Raw genomic sequence first — 24,474 nt, 5'->3', positions numbered from 1 at the left:
GGTATCATTAAGCCAGACCCAGAAAGACTTCGCCCGCTCCAAGAGCTCCCATCACCTAAGAATCCGGCTTCTTTACGTCAGGCTCTCGGTCTGTTTGCATACTACGCTAAATGGATTCCTCATTTTTCGGACAAAATCCAACCCTTGCTGCATGCTGGATCATTTCCACTGGGAACAGCAGCTGTTGCAGCCTTTAACCTTCTCAAAAAACAGTTGGAGAAAGCGGCTCTTCACTCCATCGATGAGAATCTCCCTTTCGTGGTTGAATGTGATGCCTCGGAGGTGGCGATCTCGGCTACTCTGAATCAGGAAGGTCGTCCTGTAGCATTTATGTCCAGGACCTTACAAGGTGCCGAGCTACATTATCCTCCGGTTGAGAAAGAAGCCACAGCCATCATAGAGGCAGTACGGAAGTGGAACCATTTTCTAGCTCGCCAGCACTTTACATTGATCACGGACCAACGATCAGTCGCCTTCATGCTCGATAATCGAAAACGAACCAAAATTAAGAATAATAAAATACAACTTTGGAGGATGGAACTGGCCTCTTTTGGTTATACCATTCTCTATCGGCCTGGCAAGGAGAATGTGGCCCCGGACACCCTCACGGGCATTCTGCTCCACTATGTCATCCTCTACTCTCATGGATGTCCACAATGGATTGTGTCATCCTGGCGTTACGCGCATGCTACATTTCGTACGATCACGGAATCTCCCTTTTTCCACTGGAGATGTAAAGAAAATATGCTCAGAATGCCGGCTTTGTGCGGAATTAAAACCTCAGTTCTTCCGCCCCTCAGATGGTATACTCCTACATGCAACCCAACCGATGCAACGACTTAGCATCAATTTTAAGGGCCCAGTGCCCTCTTCAACTCGGAACACATATTTGCTCACCATGATCGACGAATATTCACGTTTTCCGTTTGCCTTCCCCTGCTCCAATATGCTGGCGTCCACAGTAATCTGCTGCCTTGAGCAGGTATTTTCTCTCTGTGGCATGCCGGCTTATATTCACTCAGATCGGGGTCCATCCTTTATGTCAAGGGAACTCAAGGACTACCTCTCGGAACGGGGAATTGCTACAAGCAAAACAACACCATACCATCCCATCGGAAATGGGCAGGTAGAGAGGTATAACGGTATCATCTGGAATTCCGTACGTCTCGCTTTAAGATCTCGGGGCCTACCAGACCAGCAATGGGAAACAGTGCTTCCGGATGCATTGCACTCTATACGGTCCCTGCTTTCTACAGCCACAAATACTACACCTCATGAGCGGTTCTTTGGATTCCAGCGTCGCTCATCTCATGGGACATCACTCCCGTCATGGCTAACTACTCCTGGACCTGTATTACTCCGAAGATACGTTCGGACGTCTAAATATGACCCTCTCGTAGACGAGGTCGAACTAACCAATGCCAACCCCACCTATGCAAACATACGATATTCCGACGGCCGAGAATCTACCGTATCATTACGGGATCTGGCTCCCTGCCCACCAGGACCTAGTGGGACATCGGGTGATGGCATTTCACCAGGAAACTCTTGGGACCTATCGGGTACCCCTCTCCAGGATCCTGATCGGACACCAACTAGCTTGGTGCCGGTAGAACCCCGTACTCAAGGTTGTGACCCTCCCAGTACCGCGCATGAAAGTACTGATCCGCCACAGACCAGCTCTGCACCTCCCTCTGAACAGAGGCAGTCCGACTTTGAACCTATTGGGGCTCGTACTCGAAGCCATGATCTCCCCGACCCTTCACAGGGCAACCCAGGCCACACAGACTCTTGACAAATGGCCAACCGCATGTAAGCGGACCAGCGACCTTCTACGACGGGAATCCAAACGGGTGCGACTCTTCCTTGTTCGGCGGCTGTGGACCAAAAGGTAGACCACAGCCTCCTAATCCTGCAGGAGGGAAGAATGTGATAATAATAATAACTTCTGGGAAGTTATGTCATCACTTCCTGTGAACTGTGAACTATGAACTGTGTACATACCTCACTTCCTGTCATATGTCACTTCCTGTTGGACTGCTTTAAATACTGGTCTGTTCAGTATTGTAAGAGGCTTCTACCAGAGGCATGGTAAAGACCTCTCTTGTATATAGTGTGTTTATAAGTTACTTAAAGCTTACTTTAAAGTTACTTGATGGTAAGACTCCTTTTTCTTACATCACCTTTCATTGTCTTCATTCTTTGTGATTCATTTATCTTCCATGTACAGTAGAATAAGCACATTACTTCTCTCTTCACAGATGCTGCCTGACCTGCTGAGTTTCTCCAGCATTTTCTGTTTTTATTTAAGCACATTACTTCAAGGGATGTCACCATTTAAGAGCTTTGTCTGTCGATTCTTTAGAATTGCATAACCGCACAGACTATGATTACAACAACTTGCATTTGTATAGAATCTTTAATGTAAAAATGTCCCAAGGCACTTCACATAGGTGTCAAGGAAACAGACACCAATCCAAGAAGGAAGAGATTGGAGAGGTAACTGGAGGCTAGGTCAAATAGGTGGATTTTGATGAGCTTTTTAAAGTTAGCAAGTGAGATGCATAGGCGAAGAGATTTGGGGTGGGAGTTCAGAACTGTAAGACTGAGGCAACATAAGGCTTTGCTGCCAGTGGTGGAGAAATTTAAGTTGGGTTATAGAAGGCCAGAGGGGTTCGAGGATAGGAGATTATAGTGATGAAATGGGGCAAAGCCATGGGAGGATTTATGGATGAGGACAAGGATTTTGAATTGAATGCGTTGGGGGAAAGGGATCCAGTGCAGGTGAGTGCGTAGGACTTGGTACAGGACAGGCCACATCCGGCAGAGTTTTGGACGGGTCAGAGTTTATTGTGGCTGGGAGGCAAACCAGGTGTGTTAGAGTAATCCAGTCTGGAGGTGAGAAAGAGATGGATAAGAGGTTCAGGCATAGAGGCAGGAAATATTAGAGGTGGAAGTAAGTTATCTTGGCGATCAATAAAATATCGGGTTTAAAGCTCAGTTCAGTGTCAAACAGGACGCTACAATTGTGACCAGTTTGGTTCAGCCTGGGGAAGGTGATGGAATCAGTGGCAAAGGAGTGGAGTTTGTGGTGGGGCAGATGATGATGGCCTTGATCTCCCTGATGACTAGACCAATTGTGTGTCAGGTTACTCAAGTTTGTGTAATCAAGGTGAAGATGGGGTTGACCGGGATGGGTGACAGTGATTGATTTGTTGGCAGCAAGGGTATTGAAGGTAGAGGTAAAGGAGTGAATTTAGCAGGTCAACAACATCATCAACAGATGTGATAGACAGAGGGTCAAAAGTGAGGAAATTGGGAGAGTTTTTTTTCCATGGACATTTGGTGAGAAAAGTGGAATTGGAGGCAATACATGAAAGCGGGTAGTCAGGGAGAGGAAGAAGAGTCAGAGATTGCCTGGTCAGTAATGGTGACCTCTGGATTCGTTTGAGGCCACGAGAGATAACATTTGGGAAAGCCTGACCGAGAGGGAACTCTGAGTTGAGGTGTAGGTTGAAATTTGCTACGATTGAAATGTCACTTCCCTCAGCCTGTACATGAAGACAAATAGGAGGAATATTAGAAAAGAAGTTGATGTGCTTTGGGGATGGTGAATGATTAGGATTTTTAAAAAAGAGATGAGATGGCAGAGGATGAAATGCTGAAAGAAGAACATGCTGGGTAGTAAGGAGGAGGGGCCAATGGGAGACTTGGCGATGATGGCCATGGCAATTTGAATGGGATGGTGAGGAAGTTTGGGGGTTGCGGGGGCGGTGAGATAGTTGCCTAAAATAGAGGATGGGACATTTTGTGTTGCTACTTTGAGAGAGCTGCCTGCGGATTCTGTGGGCCTGATGAACAATTCCAAGGGAATTGTAGATTGGAGCTGTGGGCTCATTCAACTGGGATTAGAGCCTAAGGTGATAACAGGAGCGAGTGTAGGCTGTTTAGTATGTATAGGAAGAGGGATCAAAGGTGACATCATGAAGGAATGAGAGATGAAAGGGGATGTGGCTGGGTGAAAGAGGTGGGTAGATGACCTCAAGGAAAAAATGAGTAGTGGGCTCAAGTCCAAAGCAGCGGTCAAGATGTGCAAGCAAATGAACATTGAGGATAATCTTAGTTACTTGAACGTAACCAGGTTCTAGGCATGGCATGGAGAGGTCTTAATGATGAGGACAGAGAGAGGAGGAGTTGAGCAGTCTTCAAATCAGTTCTTTCTCACCTGACAACAGCAGGGTCCTAATGTTGCTCTCTCAGTTTAAAAACAAGTTCTTGCGTGTCAATCAGTTGACAATTTCTAATAAAAGCAGGAAATGTTGAAAATACACAAGTACACAGCATCTATAAAGAGGAAGGATAAGTTAATTTTTTGGGGGACAGTGTCTGACAGCATTAAAAATTGGAAGATAAACAAGATTTTTAAAATTTTGTTTAGAATCTTACTTGGGCAGTAGAAATTTCAGTTGCCATGGGGGGGGGGAAATTACTTGAACAGATTTGTACCAAAAGCAAAACAGCGCAGTTATTTTTTCATATTCTTAACAATCTATACATTTGAAAAATCAGTTTCATAAATGCAATTATTTATAATATTTTCAATTATAATGCCCACCAGGATCCAGTGTGTTAAATGTTTACCAGGAGGATGTACTTCAGTGCATATGAACAGAAGAGTGGGCATAGACCATCCAGCCCACCTGGCATGGTGCAAACATATACACCAGTGATGCACCCCCTAACTATGCAATCTCCTTGAGGAAAAATACCTATGGCAATTCAGGAAAAACTTGGGGAAATTCCCTTCGGGTTCCTAAGGCAATCAAACAAGGTTCCAAGAGACTGCAGTAAAGAAAAAACTTGCATTTATATAAGAGCATTCACATCTTCAGGACACCCCAAAGTACTTCACAGCCAATTCAGTGCTTTGGCATTGTAGTCACTGTTGTAATGTAGGAAAACAGGACAGCACACGGCCAGGACCCACAAACAGCAGTGAGATAAATAACCAGATAATTTGTTTTTAGTTGTCTTAGTTAAGAGATAAATGTTGGTCAGGACACTGGGAGAACCCTCTTCAAAAGTGCCAGGAAATCTTTAATGTCCACTGGAGAGGAGGAACAGGGCCTCAGTTTAATGACAGCACCTCCAACAGTGCAGCACTCCCTCAGTACTGTATTGAAGTATCGGCATATATTATGTGCTCAAGTTTCTGGAGTGAAGCTTGAACCCCATGACTTTCTGACTCAGGAGCAAGAGTGCTACTCCTGAACCAAGGCTGACACCTATAACTGTAGCCCACAAATCTTTAAAATCCCAGCTAACTGGCAACGTATCCTCTGACTGGAAATATCTTTCTCTCAAGAACTTGTCAATTTCCCTTTTAAAGGACAGTAGTGATTCCTTATGCAACACATGTTTGGGTAACCTGTTCCAGAGGGTGGTGACACCCTGCTAACAGAAATACTTTCTGCCTTCTAAAATAACCCTCTTTGCTTGTAGATTTTGTGTGGATTGTACGCCCTCTGATCTGCTATCCCTATTCGTCTCAAAAAACCTATCCACCCAGACTGAGTCCAATACCTTATTTATTTAAAATAAAATTCAATCAGATCCCCTCTAAGCCTACCTTTCTCCAAAGTAAATAACCTTAACACTTGGAAGCTATCCTGATGACTAAGAGCCCTAAGGTTAGGTATCATTCTGGTTGCTTTCTTTGTACCTTCTCCAGAGCCACAATAGCCTTCACCATGTGCGTGGACCAAAACAGACACAATGGCCCGGAATTTGTGGTCGGATGACGGCGAACTGGCAGCGTTCGCGTCATTCCGCCTTTGAAACTGACTGCAGCTTCGGGATTTAGCGCATGTGCAGGCACATGTTGAAATCTCGAAGTTGCGGTCAGTCATTGACCGCTCCGAAACAGGCTGCACTGTGCCCCCACCACACAGAGCCGGCGGCAATCTGTGTAATCAGCCAAATCATTGAAACTGACGAAAACTTCAGCTCTTCCGCAGTAATTACGCTGTTAAATTCCCCACTAAAAGTTAGACCCAAAGGGATTAGGCGTAACTGGGGTTTTAACAGCGTATTGACTGCTAAATAGGCAGAATAGGCGCACCAACATCAGTGTTCTCACTCGGGCCAGCATCGAAGCTTTGACCATGCTCGATCAGCTCCGATGGACGGGTCACATCGTCCGCATGCCCGATATAAGACTCCCAAAACAAGTGCTCTACTCGGAGCTCTGACACGGCAAGAGAGCCCCAGGTGGGCAGAGGAAACGCTTCGAGGACACCCTCAAAACCTCCTTGAAAAAGTGCAACATCCCCACCGACACCTGGGAATCCCTGGCCCAAGACCGCCCAAAGTGAAGGAGAAGCATCTGAGAAGGCGCCGAACACCTTGAGTCTCTTCGCTGGGAGCAAGCGGAAGTCAACCCAAGCACCCCACCCACCGTCTGCCCCACCTGTGACGGAGACTGTAGGTCCCGCATTGGACTCATCAGTCACCTGAGAACTCATTTTTAGTGTGGAAGCAAGTTATCCTTGGTTCCGAGGGACTGCTTAAGAAGAGAAGAAGACTACTAAACAAATGTTAAGGGGCCTGGAAAACTCATTTTAATTTTGTGTAGTGTGAAATTTGTCCATTTTAACAAAAATAAAAATTTTAAAGAAACTTTTCAAAAAAATTCTTCAAATTTTTTTTAAATTTCCGATTTGCCTTTTCCCTATGTGAGAGCCCCAATCTTTCTTTTGCTCTCTCTTTTAACAAGTTAGATTTTTAACAGCTTACTCGCTTCCTTTTTTGATGTCTGAGAATTCTGCCTTTTCATTGGCTGCTTGGACAGCCTGTTGACGTAACAGCATTTTAAACAAGGAAACCCCCACTACAGCCCATTGAATTGAATTGAAGGTTGTAAAACCCAAAGTTCTCGACGTAGGGATTGGGAAATCCTTGTGTGGCGCGTAATTCGGAGCCAGCAGCGAACGCCTTCACTTCGCTGCTCACCGCAAATTCTAGGCCAATGTCTCGCATGTGAGCATACTGAAACCCTATGTAGCATATGTCATATTCTTTGCTTTGTACTCAGTGGTCCTAATAATACAATCTGAAATCCTATTTGAAATAAAAACAAAAATGCTGGAAATACTCAGCAGGTCAGGCAGCATCTGTGGAGAGAGAAACAGTTAACGTTTCAGGTCGATGACCTTTCGTCAGAACTGGAAAAAGTTGGAGATGGAACAGGTTTTTAAGCAAGTGTAGGAGAGGCAAATCCTATTTGCCTCTCTATAGCCACCTCATTGTGTGTGCATGTTTAATGTTTAACATCCCAAGTTTCTTTCTTGATTATTGCCTTCAGTGGATACCCTGCATGTTCTAAATATATCTGGAGTTTTCTAATCCCAAATTATGATACTTGCTTGTCCACATTGAAGAACATCTGCTACAAATGTGCCTATTCCTCGAACTTGTCTAAATCCGCCTGCAACCTATTGATTTGGTCTGAAGTGCTGACTCCTGCACAGTTTGCAAATTTATGGTGCAGTGTCCTAGGCCAGACCATCTTCAGCTGCTTCATCAATGACCTTCGCGCTAACATAAGGTCAGAAATGGGGAGGTTCGCTGCTGACTGCACTGTGTTCAGTGCCATTCAGAACTCCTCAGATAATGAAGCAGTCCATGCCTGCATGCAGCAAGGCCTGGACGACATTCCGGCTTGCGCCGATAAGTGGCTGGTAACATTCGCGCCACGCAAGTGCCAGGCAATGACTATCTCCAACAAGTGAGTCTCTAACCACCGCCCCTTGACATTTAACGGCATTACCATCGGAATCCCCCACCATCAACATCCTGGGAGTCACCATTGACCAGAAACTTAACTGGACCAGCCACATAAATACTGTGACAACAAGAGCAGATCAGAGGCTAGGTATTCTGTGGCAAGTATCTCACCTCCTGACTCCTCAAAGCCTTTCCACCATCTACAAGGCACAAGTAAGGAGTGTGATGGAATACTCTCCACTTACCTGGATGAGTGCAGCTCCAACAACACGCAAGAAGCTCGACACCATCCATGACAAAGCCGCCTGCTTGATTGGCACCCCATCCACCACCTTTAACATTCACGCCCTCCACCACTGGCGTACCGTGGTTGCAGTGTGTACCATCTACAAGATGCACTGCAGCAACTCGCCAAGGCTTCTTCGGCAGCACCTCCCAAACCCACGACCTCTTCAACCTAGAAGGACAAGGGCAGCAGATGCATGGGAACACCACCATCTCCAAGTTCCCCTCCCAAGTCACACCACACCATCCTGACTTGGAAATATATTGCCGTTCCTTCATCGTCGCTGGGTCAAAATCCTGGAACTTCCTCCCTAACAGCACTGTGGGAGTACCTTCACCACACAGACTGCAGCGGTTCAAGAAAGCGGCTCACCACCACCTTCTGAAGGGCAATTAGGGATGGGCAATAAATGCTGGCCTTGTCAGCGACACCCACATCCTATGAAAGAATATTTAAAAAAAACTTAGTTCCCTTTTTTTAAATTGTGTAAGTGAAAAGAATTAATTTTATATAATTATATTTCGGAGAGTCTCTTTTTGACCGGTCTCTGTTTGACTCTGCCTTTTTATGTAGCGCCACCTTGTGGACAGCTAATAATTTTGCATTCATATATTAGTAAATGAAATCTTTCAAGAAGTGTTTCCTGCCTCTAGTGTTCAGATTATTTCAGTAGACTTGAGTTTTTAATTCAAGTTAGTGGTCTCGATAGAATTTGTCTCTTAGACATGAATAGTGACACCATTTTTATACCAAAGATGCTCTGAGAATTTCTTTAACTAACCACCCTATCACAAACACTTCACTGTTTTACTCACGGTGCAGTCACAAATAGGGTTCCTCTCTGGAGTCTTGTAACTACAATTGGTGAAACCCATTGTTGCAAATTTCAGGTCTGCCTTAGATATTTTCTAGGGTTAAGTGACACTGGTCACTCTGATGGTGCCCATGCCGCTTGTGTTTGCGAGTCTATCTGTACTGCCCAATATCTATTTATACGATAGCATAACCTGCAGGTGTAACAATAAGACTCTTTATGATCTGAACTGGATATTGTTTCTTTCCACATGCCCGCATGTGCTTCTCCAACCTTTCAATAGGTGGATTAATTTTACTTTAGTGACACGAGGCCATTTATAAATTGCTAAGCTGCTTTATTTTGCAGGCATCAAGTGAATGTACTTAAAATCAGCAAGCTTTTCCTTGCTTACCAGGCCCCACCCAGACATATCAGGACTCAGCAGGCCATATGTTTCTTGCTATCTGTTGTCTTTTGTGTCCACTGGAATTCAAGAGGCTTGTCTTCTGACTACTCCCTCGTCCAGGTCAGTAGGGCTGCCAGTTAGATTGGCACCATCCTCCCCACAATGGAAGCCAGACAACCCCATATAAGCTCACAGGCAAAGCAGAAATGACCACATATGAGCGCCGCCTAGAATCGTCTGAATGTGTCAATAGCTTATCTATATGTCTCTAGCTAATAAAGACAACTGTTTTGGAAAGATTGGGCCAGCTAGCAAGAGAATCCAGAGAAACCTTCCTCCTGTTGGTTCAATAGCTACAAGATTTTCCACTGATTTAAAACAAATGTGCTGATACTTAGTGCATTAAAGTCTTTGAATCTTAGATTCGACCATGTATCAAAACTATATTGTAGCTTAAACTAAAATTCCTTCCCAAGTAGAATAGACAGAAATCCAGAAACGTGACACTCATGCAGTCGATTTAATGAAGCATTTGACAAAGTCAATCTTGTGCTTATAGGCTTTCACATTTAATGGTGTTTGTTTGCTGTGCTTTCATTAGTACTGCATGTGGAGGGGAAGAAAGAGAATCTTCAAGGAGACATATTGCATGTAGTATAGGTGTTTTGTATTGCTTGATATGAAGTTGCTGACTCTTAGGCCTTCATTTTAGCCCCCTCCCCGCCCCCAACATGGGCAGGAAAGGGTCGAACGAGGGGTTAAAATCCTCAAACTGGAGATCACGCCTCTAAGCCACTGCATTCCTGGCTGCCGTAATATTTACGGCGCCAATTCAGGCCCTGGACAAGGTTCCTGCTAAAAGCAAGCGGGCGCCTACTTGAGCTTCTAAAGTTGCAGCCCAATGATGTGATCAGCGCCACACTGTAATTTTAAGGTCCACTCTGAGTTCCGAGCTGCCTGCTGCCCAGCAGCAGCCGCCACACAGCAGGAGGAGCCAGTGCCCAGATAAGTTTTAAAACTTTGCCTGTCGTTCAACTCCTTGTGGGCCAGGAGGGGCAGGAGTGTCCTCTCCAGACCCCGCAAGGAGTCCTTGGGCCTCCCCAGGAATCCCCATGATCTTCGGGGAATCCCCAGCCCCGGTATTCCCCCCTGATCTTGGTTGAAAGCGAACACCAGCCTGTCCCTCCCACCGCGATGTGAGTGAATCCCCTCCACACACTGACTGCCGGGGACTGTTCCTAAGGGTCCCCTGCTGCAGCCTCATACTGCCAGATGTCCACTCCCACCTGCTGGCCAGGTAATCAATCTGGCTGGGTGTCGGGCGGGACTCTGGAAATATTTATTCAAATCAGTATTATAATCAGCAAGGCCTCCACATCCCCAACCTTGCTGGGTTCGTCGCCCGCTACCAGGCTCCCGCGCACCCTTTCCACCCCACCCCCCAACCCCTGTAAAAATTGAGGCTTTAGCTCAGGTCCATCAGTTGAAGGAAGCAAAAAAGGAACAGAAATGGGAATATTGGAGGAATGTGGTGACTAATTTTAAAAATATTTAAATTTTCCCCTTTTTTTAAGTGAAACTGAATGGAACCATGTTTAAACTGAATAAAAGGCTTGGTGTTCAATTGTATTCTATTCAGTTGCCAATAATAATGAAGCTGCACTTTTTCCCTTTTTGTTTCTATAACAATGAACCTTTGTATCTCGGCAGAAGAAACCGCTTCAGTCAAGAGCAGATTGGAGGAATGGTAGATATTTCTGAATGAAAACCAAAATATGGAATTGACATTTGCATCAATGAGTGTGTAAAAGTGGGCTTTTTTAAAAAAAATGTGTGTTTCTGAAATATTTTTACAATGTGTTGCATGTGGGCATCTACATGACAAACTAGCAATGGTCAAATCACGTAATTAGTTTGATTTTTCTCCTTCGAACCTTGAATCCTATATATTTGGACTGAATGGTTAACATAATTGCTAGTCATTTTTCTGCATCCACTGCTGTCGGACTCTTGCCATAATCTTAAATTCCTTTGTATTGAGCTGGCTTCATGCTTCAAACGTATACTTCTTTTCCCTGGAAATTTCTAAAACTGTTCTGCTAACTCCCCATATGAGTTTCAAAAATAAGAAATATTCTAATTATTAAAACTAATTGAACTTTATATGCTTATGAAAGTTTTTATGCCAGTTATTAAATTCAAATGCGGGTGTATGTTTATGTACATGATGCTGTGAAAGACATGGGTTACACTCTTTGGAAATGGGATCCTATATTGGAAGATATCAACATGATTGAAAGTCCTTGGGGAATAAAAAATCTTTTTTTTTCTTATTTCCCCCCCCCCCCCTTCACTGGTGTTTGCATGACGCATTTGTGGATTGGGTACGGCATTGATTAGATGTAACAAGAGTTGTATCTTTTGCAATGTTATAACAGTTGGAGTATGAATGGAAGAAATCTAGATAACGCCTTAACTTCCATCCTAAAGTATCCCCAACTGACCAAGAATCAGCTTAGTGCTGAGGTAAGATACAGTAGGAGTGTACAGATGGAGCACGATCCCGTAAACCCTATTATTTTTGTTTTCTTTGCAACAGTAAAACAGGGCAGTTATACTGTGCAAGAAACCAGTATCTCCAAGCTTTTTTTAAATCTGGGGAGGGGAAAATGTTGCCTGAAAATAAAAGGATCTGTGGCTTATATAAGAAAAGCTTTTTGTGCCTTGACTTTATGTTCACTTCACCATATCTAAATGGTTTGAGGACAAGGACACCAAAATATTGATGAATAGATTTTATAATATAACTGATTAACCTAGAAATAAATGTTATTTAAGCTAATCTTTAACACTAGAAGCAATTTCAATATAAAGTTCATGTATCACAGAAGGTCCCAGGTTTGATTCCTGCTCTGATAAGTTAGATAATCTCAACTGGAACAGTAGTTGAGCTGCTGCAATTGGCTACTGTGCAGTGGAGGGGAAAAATCAGCAAGATTCTTCTTCCTTATTCTGTCCCACTGGATTACGTTCTTGCATGGGCATTGGTTGAGGACATTGGGCTTGGCTGCATTGCCCTCAGTGTTCCAGTAGCCTACTGACACTCACTGGATGGGTTCCCACATTGAGAAAAGTTACTTAAGTGAGGTACTGAAGGACTTCCAGCACACACTGAACTCTGTTTCAGTAAGAGTTGGCACATTGAGGTGGGAAAATTGCAGAAGGAGGGGGCAGATAAGTATAAACTAGCATGCTCCAGTGTGTCTGAAGGATTTGCAAAGATGTGAACTCTACAAAGGTGCGTATGCATTGCTGCCTTGAATGCAAGTCACTGGTGGTATTTTGGCTTAATCCTCAAGGAAAATAACTATAGTTTGACAGTTGTAGATTGTAGATGCTTAAAACATTTTTTTAGTAACTTTTCCATGCATGGACGTCTTTCATGTAATCTGTTCAAATGATATGTCTAAAACAAAAAGTGGGACAAATATATATGTCTCTATTAGAGCTGTAATTTTCCACAAGGATTATCAGTCTTATTTTTAGAATACAATACTGTTTTGATGTGGTTAAGAGAAAATGTATAATGTTATACTCTTGAGCTGAAATGCCAAATATGATTGGTTTACAAGCACGCCTGTGCGAGGAAAGTTAATTCATTATTGTCTGCAAATTGACATGTGGGCACTAATTAGCAAGCAACAAAACAGATCATCGTAAGGAATCTACCTGAATGGATAAAAACACCAATTATTCTCCTAGTTCAACAGCATAAACTGACCTGTGATAGTTTATGAATTGTTATAGCTTACCACTACAAAGTGCTAATGGATTCAGATTTTGTAAATGTACCTTCTTTGTATAAAATATAACTACACCGCTACTTTTGGAAAAACTGTGTTATGAAATAGCGTGCAGCAAAAAAAAAATAGCTAAATGGGCAAAGACATTGCCTAGCGTGCCGCTGTGCCGTACATATCAGATGATCACCGGTTCAATTCCTGGTCTGATAACTTCTCAGCCAGGGTAGCATTTGGGCGCTATAATTGATATTATTATTCCTGAGCTAGGGAGGAGGGAAAAGCAACCAGGGTTCCCACAGTTGATTTGCTATCCAGCAATCCCTGCTGGAAAGTATGCACATATCTGGACATGAAGTGAAAACCGCACCAAGCTCAGCTTGGTGCATGGTGAATAACCTACCTACAGTCACTGTCTAGATTCACATATGAAGAATGGCCACTTGGTCATGTTGGTTGAGGAGAAATGGTGGCTAAGATACAAGGACTGTGCTCTTTTAAAAAAAAAAAAAAAAAAAAATAAATAAATTAAATAAAAAATGTTGACCCCAGGCTTTTTAAGATTATGGAATGTTCCACCAGTTGCCTAACCCTGGAAGAAACACAGGTGTGCACAGCCTCTGTTATGTCCGTGTAGCACTACAGTCATCACCATAAATGACCAGATTGACCAGACACAGTAAAATGTTACCAAGAAATGTGTGTGTAATGTTTACATTGTATTTATGTGCAATAAAGCTTCATTAACATATGGGACACATCCACTTACCCTCTACCTATGTACTTGGTAATAAGGTGGCTTTCATTGGACTGCCACATTATATGTTGCAATACTTGGTGGTCTCAGAAATTTATTTAAAATTGCATGACCGTACAATGTTTTTATTTATTGCTCATTGAAATAAGCTTCTGGGAAAATGAAACCATAAAGGTTTCAAGATGTGTGACTTTAGTTGTGGGTTCAGCTGATTTTTGCCCTTTGATCAGAACAGCCGCAAACATAATTTTGCATTTAATATGAGTAATTGAGCTGACTGAAGGAACCTTTATGTTGACCCCTGGCTTGCAAACACTCTTGACTGCTTCATCAACTCTTCATCTAGGAATCCCAGGTCAAAACATATTCCTGGGAGTTGCTATCAGGAGTACAATCAATGGGTCCTTAAATAAAAATATGTGGTGTCCTGCAACTATTAAAGTTGTCTTTTAGAAAATGTCACAGCTTTTTCTGTGTAATGTGAAACATTTAACAATAATTGAGGCAGCTTTAGAATTGGGTGGTGTATTCTAAAAGGCAATAGACGTGAATAGTGTGCGCTCTAGAAAGGATGTTTTGTGCAGTATTCATATTTTAAAACCTTCGTCAAGTCTTCAATGTAATGCCAAGTTGTCAATCATGATAATTGTTTCCTTCATATGGCTATATATACATTATTTTGGGTGCTTATTGTTTTATATACTGTATCTTTTCTGTATATGTTTCTCCTTCGCAAATGCTGCACGTTTGGACATTTTTGTTTTATCAAACCCTTCTGTACATATCTTCAGACTTTGTGATTGCTACTTTTGAGTATTGCAACATACCTTTTGAATAATGCTACAAATGGAAAAAAAATTGTTTAATTGAAATCTAACTTGTGAAATTTAGTCCACAGTACTGTGCATGTATCGGACTTTTTGCAAGCAATACTGCAAATTTACATTTAAAACTACAGATTTTTTAAAAAATTGGAATGTAGATATAATGATTTAAGCAGCTAAGTGTTTAGGTAAACTATCTTTTGGTTTACAGTTCCTGTAGACTAAATGGATATTGCTCTTTAGTGTGCTTTGAAAAACTTAAAGGGTATCAAATTTGTAACTTTTTTGAATAAAATCTTGATACATAAACAATTTTTAAAATTTTTCTTTCAATGGTGTACTTCTCTAACCAGAAATTTGTGAGCAAAAAAAGGATAATTGAATAAAATGATTGGGGTTACTACAGGGGAGTTAAATTAGAGAAGTGTGCGATATCAGAATCTGCCAAAAGGGACTGATGTACACTGAATTTCCAGGGATTTTTTAATATGCTGATGAAGAATGCTCTTGTACACACAATATTAATGTACAGAACTAATAACCCTCAACATACCTTCCAGGCACACACACAAGGGTAGGGGAATCGGATGTTATTTGGCTCAAGCCTAGCTCAATCTGCTATTCCTGTCTGTCCCCCTCCCCCTCTTCCTCATTTGCCTGGCAAGCCGTACCCATGAAAATCTGTTGTGGGTTTATTTTTGCTTTAACTCCAAGTTATTGACCACTTACTTGGGTACGGTTCCATGAGTGCAACAGGCCTCCAGTATCTTGTTCATATGTGCTGCACGCCCACATCCCACACCAGCAGGAGTTATGAGGTCAGTTTCAAGAATAGGATTCCTGACTAACATTACTCCACCTAGCCAGGAGTGCCGAAGCTAATTGTAAGAGCCAAACTATTGATCCAGCTGAGATATCAAACTTAACACAGACCAGGAACTAAAGCTGCCTATAATTTTAGTGCTGCCTTTACCCACCAAACTATTGAAACATTACAAATCATTATTTTAAAATACCTTTAACAAACATAAGTGACTGCCTCTCCACCATCACAGTCATGCTGGAAATTATTCATTATTACTTGCAAACTTATTGGTTCTAATATAACTTACAATAAACTCAAACAAACGTAGGAACAAGACTAGGCTATTCAACCCCGGAAGCCTGTTCTGCCATTCAATTAGATCATGGCTTATCTGTGCCTCAACTCCATTTACCCTTTTTGTGCCATATCCCTTGATGGCCTTAACCAATGAAAATCTATCAATCTCTGCCTTGAATATTTCAATTGACCCAGCATCCACAGCCTTTTGGGAGAGCAAGTTCCAGATTTCCGCTACCCTTTGTGTGGAAAAAGTGCATCCTGATTTCACTCTAAATGGCCCAATTTTAATATTATGTCCTTTTGTTCTGGATTTCCCTGTAACTACCCAATCAAATCCCTTTATCATTTTAAACACCTTGACTGAATCATGTTTCAATCTTCTAAGCTCAAGGGAATACAAACTAAGTTTTTACATAGCCTGTTTCTGTTCTGTATATTCCATTTGCCACCCCCTCCCCATGACATTCAATGGCATTACCATTGTCGAATCCCCACCATCAACACCCTGGGGTCACCATTGACCAGAAACTTAACTGGACTAGCCACATAAATACTGTGGCTACACGAGCAGGTCAGAGGCTGGGTATTCTGTGGCGAGTGACTTTATGATGCCCCAAAGCCTTTCCACCATCTACAAGGCACAAGTCAGGAGTGTGATGGATACTGTTCACTTGCCTGGATGAGTGTAGCTCCAACAACACTCAAGAAATTCAACACCATCCAGCACAAAGCAGCCCACTTGATCAGTATCACACCAACCAACTTAAACATTCAAACCCTCCACTACCGGTGCAACGTGGCTGCAGTGTGCACCATCGACAAGATGTGCTGCAGCAACTCGCCAAGGCTTCTTTGACAGCACCTCCCAAATCCATGACCTCTACCACCTAGAAGGACAAGGGCAGCAGGCACATGGAAACATCACCACCGCCAAGTCACACACCATCCTGACTTGGAAATAGATCACTGTTCCTTCATCGTTGTTGGGTCAAAATCTTGGAACTCCCTAACAGCAATGTGGGAGTACCTTCACCACACGGACTGTAGCGGTTCAAGAAGGCGGTTCACCACCACCTGAAGGGCAATTACGGATGGGCAATAAATGCTGGCCTTGCCAGCGACGCCCACACCGCATGAATGAATAAAAAAGAGAACTGGCTTATACTGGTGTTTATACTCCACACGAGTCTCCCATTGTATCTACCTCATCTCAGCCTTTCAGCGTATCTATTCCCTTTCATGTACTCATCCAGTTTTCTTTTGAAAGTATCTAAGCTATTCACCTCAACCACTTCCTGTGGCAGTGAGTTCTGGATTCTAACCACATTCTGAGTAAGGACATTTCTCCTTATTTCCTTATTAGTAGCTATCTTGTTTTTAAGGGCCCTAGTTTTGGATTCTCCCACAAGTGGAAGCATGCTCTCCACATCTACCCTGTCCAACCCATTCATAATTTTAAAGACTTCTATCAGGTCACTTCTAAGTCTTCTCTTTTCTAAAGAAAAAAGCCCCAACCTGTTCAATCCTTTCCCTTTGGCGGTAGTCTCTCAGTTCTGGTACCATCCGTGTAAATCTTTTTTGCAATTTTGTGTACAATTTTGGTCTTACCTAAGAATGGATATAGTTGCCATAGAGGGAGTGCAACAAAGGTTCATGGGATTGATTCCTGGGATGGTGGGACTGTCGTATGAGAAGAGATTGAGTAAACTAGGCCTGTATTCTCTTGAATTCAGAAGGATGAGAGGGAATCTCATTGAAACATACAAAATTATTACAGGGCTTGATGGGGTGGATGCTGGGAGAATGTTTCCCTTGGCTGGGGAGTGTAGAACCAGGGGCCACAGCTTCAGGGTAAAGGGTAGGCCATTCACGACTGAGATGAGAAGAAATTTCTTCACACAGAGGGTGGTGAATCTTTGGAATTCTCTGCCCCAGAGGGCTGTGGAGGCTTAATCATTGGGTATATTCAAAACAGAAGTCGATAGATTTCTGACTAGTAAGGGCATCAAGGGATATGGCGATAGGGCCGGTGAATGGAGTTGAGGCAGAAGATCAGCCATGGTCTCATTGAATGGCAGAGCAGGCTTGAAGGGCCTAATGGCCTACTCCTGCTCCTATTTCTTATGTTCTTACGCATTTTCTCCAGTGCTTCTATGCCCTTTTTAGAGTATGGAGACCAGAACTGTGCACAGCACTTAAGTGTGGCCTGACCAGGCTCCTATACAAGTTTAACATAACTGCTACTTTTGAATTCTGTACCCTTAGTAATAAATCCCAGTGCTATGTTAGCATTTTTAATTGCTTTGCTAACCTGCGATCCTGCTTTTAATGATTTTTTCACCTATATCCCTAGATCCCTTTGCTCTTTACCCCATTCAGTTTTTTTATTTTCTAAGGTTTAGGTGATTTTTTTTCTATTTTTCCTACTAAAGTGCATCACCTCACATTTACCTATTAAAGTTCACTTACCACTTAACTGCCCAGCCTGCAATTTTTCTAATGTTTTATGTTACATTCTTCCTCAGTGTTAGCCGTAACCCCTAGTTTGGTATCGTCTGCAAATTTTGATACTGAGTTACTTGTTCATAAGCTCAAATCATTAATGTAAATTATGAATAACAGTGGCCCCAGCACCGATCTTTGTGGAACACCGCTTTCTACCTATCTCCAATCTGAATAACTACCCTGTACCCCTACTCTCTGCTTTCTTTTTTGCTAATTTGCTATCCATCCAGCTATTTGTCCTGTGAAGCGCCTTGGGACGTTTCACCACATTAAAGGCACTATATAAATGCAAGTTGATGTTGTTGGTGAATGCATTGTACCTCTTCCAAGGCCAATATAGCTTTTCTGAGGTTTGGTCCCCAAAAATAAACACAGTATTTCAGATGGGGTCTGACCAGGGCTTTGTATAACTGAAGCATCACTTTACTTTTGTATTCTAACTCTTGAAATCAAGGCCAACATTCCATTAGCCTTTTTGTATCTGCAGTACCTTTTCGTGATCTGTGTATATGGATACCTAAATCCCTTTGCTCCTTCACTGTTCCAAGTCTGTCAGCATTCTGATTTGTCTTTCTCTGATCCAAAGTGAACAACCTCACACTTTCCTGCATTCCCTAACTCTATCTGCTATAGTCTTGCCGACTCACTCAGTCCCTTTGATGGAGTGGGGTGCCAATGCCAAGTGGCCTCCTTGTGTGTTGTTAGTTGGTATGATTGCACTAGGATGAGGGTGAGTGTGAGAGGTGGCTAGTGAGATGGGGATGTGATAATGTAGATAGAGGGATGGGTGGATGTGCAAGGTATGTTGGTGTGAGTATGGATGTGCAGGAGTAGGGTTGGGAAGGCAGAGTGATGGGGCTGTGATGAGAGGCACAGCAGGATGAAGTTGAGTGTGGCTTTGTACTCATGTTTCCTGCTCTAATGAGATCATTGAAACGTTTGCGGCACTGCACCCAGGTCCTCATGAACACATCCCTGCTGGTGACCTCTGCAATCTACAACCAGGCTCTTTTGGTCTCCTGGGGAGGTCTTTTCTGCCCATTGGAAGGGAAGAAGACCTCCCTGCGTGCTTTGACTCCCTCCATAAGCAAATGGAGGGAGTCATCGGAGAACCTGGGTGCAGCCCTCTGCCTCTGTGCAGTCATTGTTGAAGTGTTTGCAGCACTCCAATGCTGTAGTGCACTGACAGCACTATGCTACATTAACCTTCAAATCTAATGTGGCCATGGCCCCTTTAAAGATCCTGGCTAAAAACATGTCATGAATGATGTCACCAGACCCACACCATTTAATTGGGCCGGGTAACGTGCAGGGCGAGCTTAATAGGCCCTGTTAACTTAAAGTAGTTCTGTGGAGTGGGATGGAGCCAGCAACGGGGTCACGACCTACACCGGAGCTACCCAGATAGGGAAAATCCGGCCACTGTCTCTGATGATAGATTTCAGTAACTTCCTCACAATTAATGTTAAACTGTAGTTACCTGGTTTCTCCCTCCCTCTCTTAAATAATGGAGTGCCATTCATAATTTTCCAATCCAAAGGCACAATTCCTGAATCTAAAGTGCTTTGGAAAATTATGACTACTGAATCTGCAATTTCCTCACCTATTTGTTTTAATCCTCTGGGGTGGAAACCATCAGGTGCTGGAGATTTGTATATCTTAAGTCCGATTACTTTCTCCATCCTGCTCACCACCTTTAAAATTCTCATCTACCACTCACCCAAGCTCCATGCTGTGTTTCTTACTGAAATATCCTTCCTCCTTTCCTTCCTCAGTCTCTGCAATGAGCGACGACTCGTCCTCGGTAATTTTAAACTATTTCAGTTCCCTTGCCCTCCTCTGAATTCACTGACTTCCTGTCCTCTTTAAACCATATAAACTCCCTTATCCATATTGACAGCCACCCTCTCGCCCTTGCCATCTCCTGTGGCCTCTGTTCTCCTATGACCTCTATCACAGATAAGGCCATCTTAGAATCATAGAAGCAAAGGGCGGAAAAATTGGTGGGAGTTGTGTATAGGCCACCAAACAGTAGTGATAATGTAGGACATGGTATCAATCAAGAAATTAGAAGTGTATGTAACAAGGGCAATACGGTAATCATAGGGTACTTTAATCTACATATTGACTGGGCAAATCAAATTACCACTAATGATGTGGAGTACGAATTCTTGGAATGCATGCAAGATGTTTTCCTGGATCAGTATGTGGAGGAACCAACCAGGGAACAGGCTATTCTGGATCTGGTACTGTGTAATGAGAACGGGCTAATCAATAATCTTGTGGTAAAGGGGCCCTGAGGGACAAGTGACCATAATATGGTTGAATTTTACATTGAGGCAGAAATTCTGGTCCCTACGGGTGTGTACATGCTGTGCACTCACCCGTAGGGCCAACGGAAATGCCGGTTTCAGGCATGCACTGTGCATGCGCTGGAAACCGGCATTTCCGATCTGTCAAGAAAGATCTTGACAGATCCTCCGGCTGCACTGGAACAGGGCCTCTGCGGGGGGGGGGGGGAGAGTTCCGTTTTTTGGAGACCCTCCGCCCGCAGAAAGCAGTTACAATTCTTGCGCCTGTAAAAGCAGGCGCAAGGCCTGCTTTTACCAGGCTGAGTTGAAGTAAAAAAAAAATTTTTTCCACTGATTTATCATTTTAAAATACCTTAAGAAAGGTAAGTTTATTTTTAGCCCCGTTTAATTATTTTTTCAAAAATTTAAATTTTTGTTTAAAATAGTTAATTTATGTAATTTATAGTCATTTTAAAAATGCGATTTAAAAAAAAAATTATTTGAAGTTTTACTTATGTTTTGGGGTGATCTCTATTCATAGATTTGACAGGTCTTCCTGTCAAATCTATGAATGGAGATTCCCTGCTCTGATTGGCTCCCCATTGCCCACGTGATCGCAGAGACGCTGCGAACTACCTGCGCCCCTGGGATACGCGTGCCCTGCACACTGGCAGTTTGAAGAGGCACAGCAACGGAATTCTGTGTGTCCCGGAAGCCCTCCGGTCCAGGCGGAGATTTTTCCAAATTGCAGCCCTCTGCCCGCAGGAGGGCTGCGAACAGAATTTCTGGGCCATTAAATTTGAGTGATGTAGTCCAATCTGAAACTAAGGTCTTCAATCTAAATGGAGGAAACTACAAGGATATGAGGGACAAGTTGGCCATGGTAGATTGGGAGACTACACTAAAAGGTATGAAGGTGGACATACAATGGCTAACATTCAAGGAAATAATGCATAATTTGCAATAAACATATATTCCTCTAGGGCATAAAAACTCAAAAGGAAAAGTGATCCAACCATGGCTAACAAAAGAAATTAAAGCTAGTATTAAGTCAAAGGAGGAAGCTTATAAAGTTGCCAGAAAAAGCGGTCGGCCTGAGGATTGGGATCTTTTTAGAAATCAGCAAAGGGGGACCAAGAAATTGATAAAGAAAAGGAAAATGGAATATGAGCACAAACTAGTGAAAAATATAAAAACGGATTGTTAAAGCTTCTATAGGTATGTGAAAAGGAAAAGACTGGTGAAGGTAAATCTAGGTCCTTTACAGTCAGAGACAGGAGAATTTATAATGGGGAATGAGGAAATGGCAGAGAAATTAAATAAATACTTTGTTTCCGTCTTCACAGAGGAAGACACAAAAAACCTCCCAGAAATATGAGAAAACCAAGGGTGTGGTGAGAATGAGGAACTTAAAGAAATTATTAGTAAAAAAACAGTACTAGCAAAATTAATGGGACTAAAAGTCGATAAATCCCAAGGACCAGATGACCTACATCCTAGGATTTTGAAAGAGGTGGCCATTGGGATAGTGAACGCATTGGTTGTCATCTTCCAAAATTCTATAGATTCTGGAATGGTTCCTGCAGATTGGAGGGTAGCAAATGTAACCCTGCTATTTAAGAAAGGAGGGAGAGAGAAAACGGGGAACGACAGACCTGTTAGCCTCACATCAGTAGTTGGGAAAATGCTGGAATCTATTACAAAGGATGCAATAACTGGGCACTTAGAAACTAATAGTAAGATTGGGCAGAGTCAACATGGATTTATGAAAGGGAAATCCTGTTTAACAAACCTATTGGAGTTCTTTGAGGATGTAACTAGTGGAGTAGACAAAGGGGAACTGGTAGATGTGGTGTATTTGGATTTTCAGAAGGCCTTTGATAAGGTCCCACATGAGGTTGGTGAACAAAATTAGGGCACATGGAATTGGGGATAATATACTAGCATGGATTGAGAATTGGTTAACAGACAAAAAACAAAGAGTAGGGATAAATGGGTCTTTTTCAGGATGGCAGACTGTGACTAGTGGGGTACTGCAAGGATCGGTGCTTGGGCCCCAGCTATTCACAATCTATATCAATGATTTGGATGAGGGGACGAAATGTAACATTTCCAAATTTGCTGATGATACAAAGCTAGGTGGCAGTGTCAGTTGTGAAGAGGCTTCAAGGGGATCTCGACAGGCTCAGTGAGTGAGTGAGAACATGGCAGATGGAATCTAATGTGGATAAATGTGAAGTTATCCACTTTGGTAGAAAAAACTGAAAGGCAGAGTATTTCCTAAATGGTGAAAGATTGGGGAATGCAGATGCTCAAAAGGACCTGGGTGTCCTTGTACATGAGTCACTGAAAGTGAATGTGCAGGCGCAGCAAGTCATTAGGAACGCAAATGGTATGCTGGCCTTCATTACAAGAGGATTTGAGTACAGGAGTAAAGAAGTCTTACTCCAATTATATAGGGCCTTGGTGAGACCACACCTGGAGTACTGTGTACAATTTTGGTCTCCTTACCTAAGGAAGGATATACTTGCCATAGAGGGAGTGCAACGAAGGTTCATGAGATTGATTCCTGGGATGGCGGGACAGTCGTCAGAGAAGAGACTGAGTAAACTAGGCCTGTATTCTCTTGAATTCAGAAGAATGAGAGGGGATCTCATTGAAGCATACAAAATTATTACAGGGCTTGACAGTGTGGATGCTGGGAGAATGTTTCCCTTGGCTGGAGAGTGTAGAACCAGGGTCCACAGCCTCAGTATAAAGGGTAGGCCATTCATGACTGAGATGAGAAGAAATTTCTTCACACAGAGGGTGGTGAATCTTTGGAATTCTCTACCCCAGAGGGCTGTGGAGGCTCAGTCATTGGGTATATTCAAAACAGAAGTCGATAGATTTCTGACTAGTAAGGACATCAAGGGATATGGCGATAGGGCCGGTGAATGGAGTTGAGGCAGAAGATCAGCCATGATCTCATTGAATGGTGGAGCAGGCTCGAAGGGCCGAATGGCCTACTCCTGCCCCTATTTCTTATGTTCTTATACAGCACAGAAGGAGACAATTCGGCCCATTGTGCCCATGCTGGCTCTTTGAAAGAGCTACCCAATTAATCCCACTCCCCTGCTCTTTTTCCAAAGCCTGGCAAATTTTTCCTTTTCCAGTGTTTATACAATACCCTTTTGAAAGTTACTATTGAATCTGCTTCCACCACCCTTTCAGGCAGTGCATTCCAGATCATAACTACTCTCTGCGTAGAAAACATTCTTCTCATCTCACGTCTGGTTATTTTGCCAATTACCTTAAACCTGTGTCCTCTGGTTACCGACCCTCCTGCCAGTGGAAACAATTTCTCTCTATGTACTCTATCAAAACCCCTCAAAATTTTGTACACCTCTATTAAATCTCCCCTTAACCTTCTCTACTCTCAAAGACAACAATGCCAGCATCTCTAATCTCTCCACACAACTGCAGTCCTTCATCACTGGTACCATTCTAATAAATCTCTGCACCCTCTCCAAGACCTTGACATCCTTCCTAAAGTGCGGTGCCCAGAATTGGACACAATACTCCAGCTGAGGCCGAACCAATGATTCATAAAGGTTTAGCATGACTTCCTTGCTTTTGTACTCTATTCCTCTATTTATAAAGCCAAGGGTCCCAAATGCTTTTTAACAGCCTTATCAACTTTTCCTGCTGACGTAATAAAACTCACTATGCACTTGGTTTGAACATAAAGCAAGGCTTTAATTAACTTGTTTCAGAACATGGAGGTCTAGTTATACTTCACTTGTTCCTTGTCTTACAAAATGTCCCTGGAAAGCTGAGCCCACGCCCGAGTATTTATACTCCTTGGACGGCGCCACCAGCTGGCCGTCCAGCATTATTTCATGAGTAGTTTCTTGATGATGATGAGATTTATAACATT

At 42.9% G+C, this 24,474-nt stretch overlaps 1 protein-coding gene across 3 annotated transcripts in view; it reads left to right on the top strand.

Annotated features, from left to right (window-relative positions):
* LOC147123188 (RELT-like protein 1) overlaps window positions 1–14,968 on the top strand; it is a 142,771-nt gene extending 127,803 nt beyond the window's left edge. For all 3 annotated transcript variants that reach the window (XM_085968483.1, XM_085968475.1, XM_085968488.1), the window contains one exon: window positions 10,984–14,968. The gene's annotated coding sequence lies outside the window, so the exon portion shown is untranslated. The remainder of the gene's footprint in view (window positions 1–10,983) is intronic.
* The last annotated feature ends 9,506 nt before the right edge of the window (window positions 14,969–24,474 follow it).

This window comes from Somniosus microcephalus, chromosome 2 (assembly GCF_052327205.1).
Source record: "Somniosus microcephalus isolate GS21.2 chromosome 2, FLI_Smic_1.0, whole genome shotgun sequence".
Lineage (NCBI taxonomy): Eukaryota > Metazoa > Chordata > Chondrichthyes > Squaliformes > Somniosidae > Somniosus > Somniosus microcephalus.
Note: the sequence above shows the minus strand (reverse complement) of the source record. Positions and strands in the feature narration are given on the sequence as shown.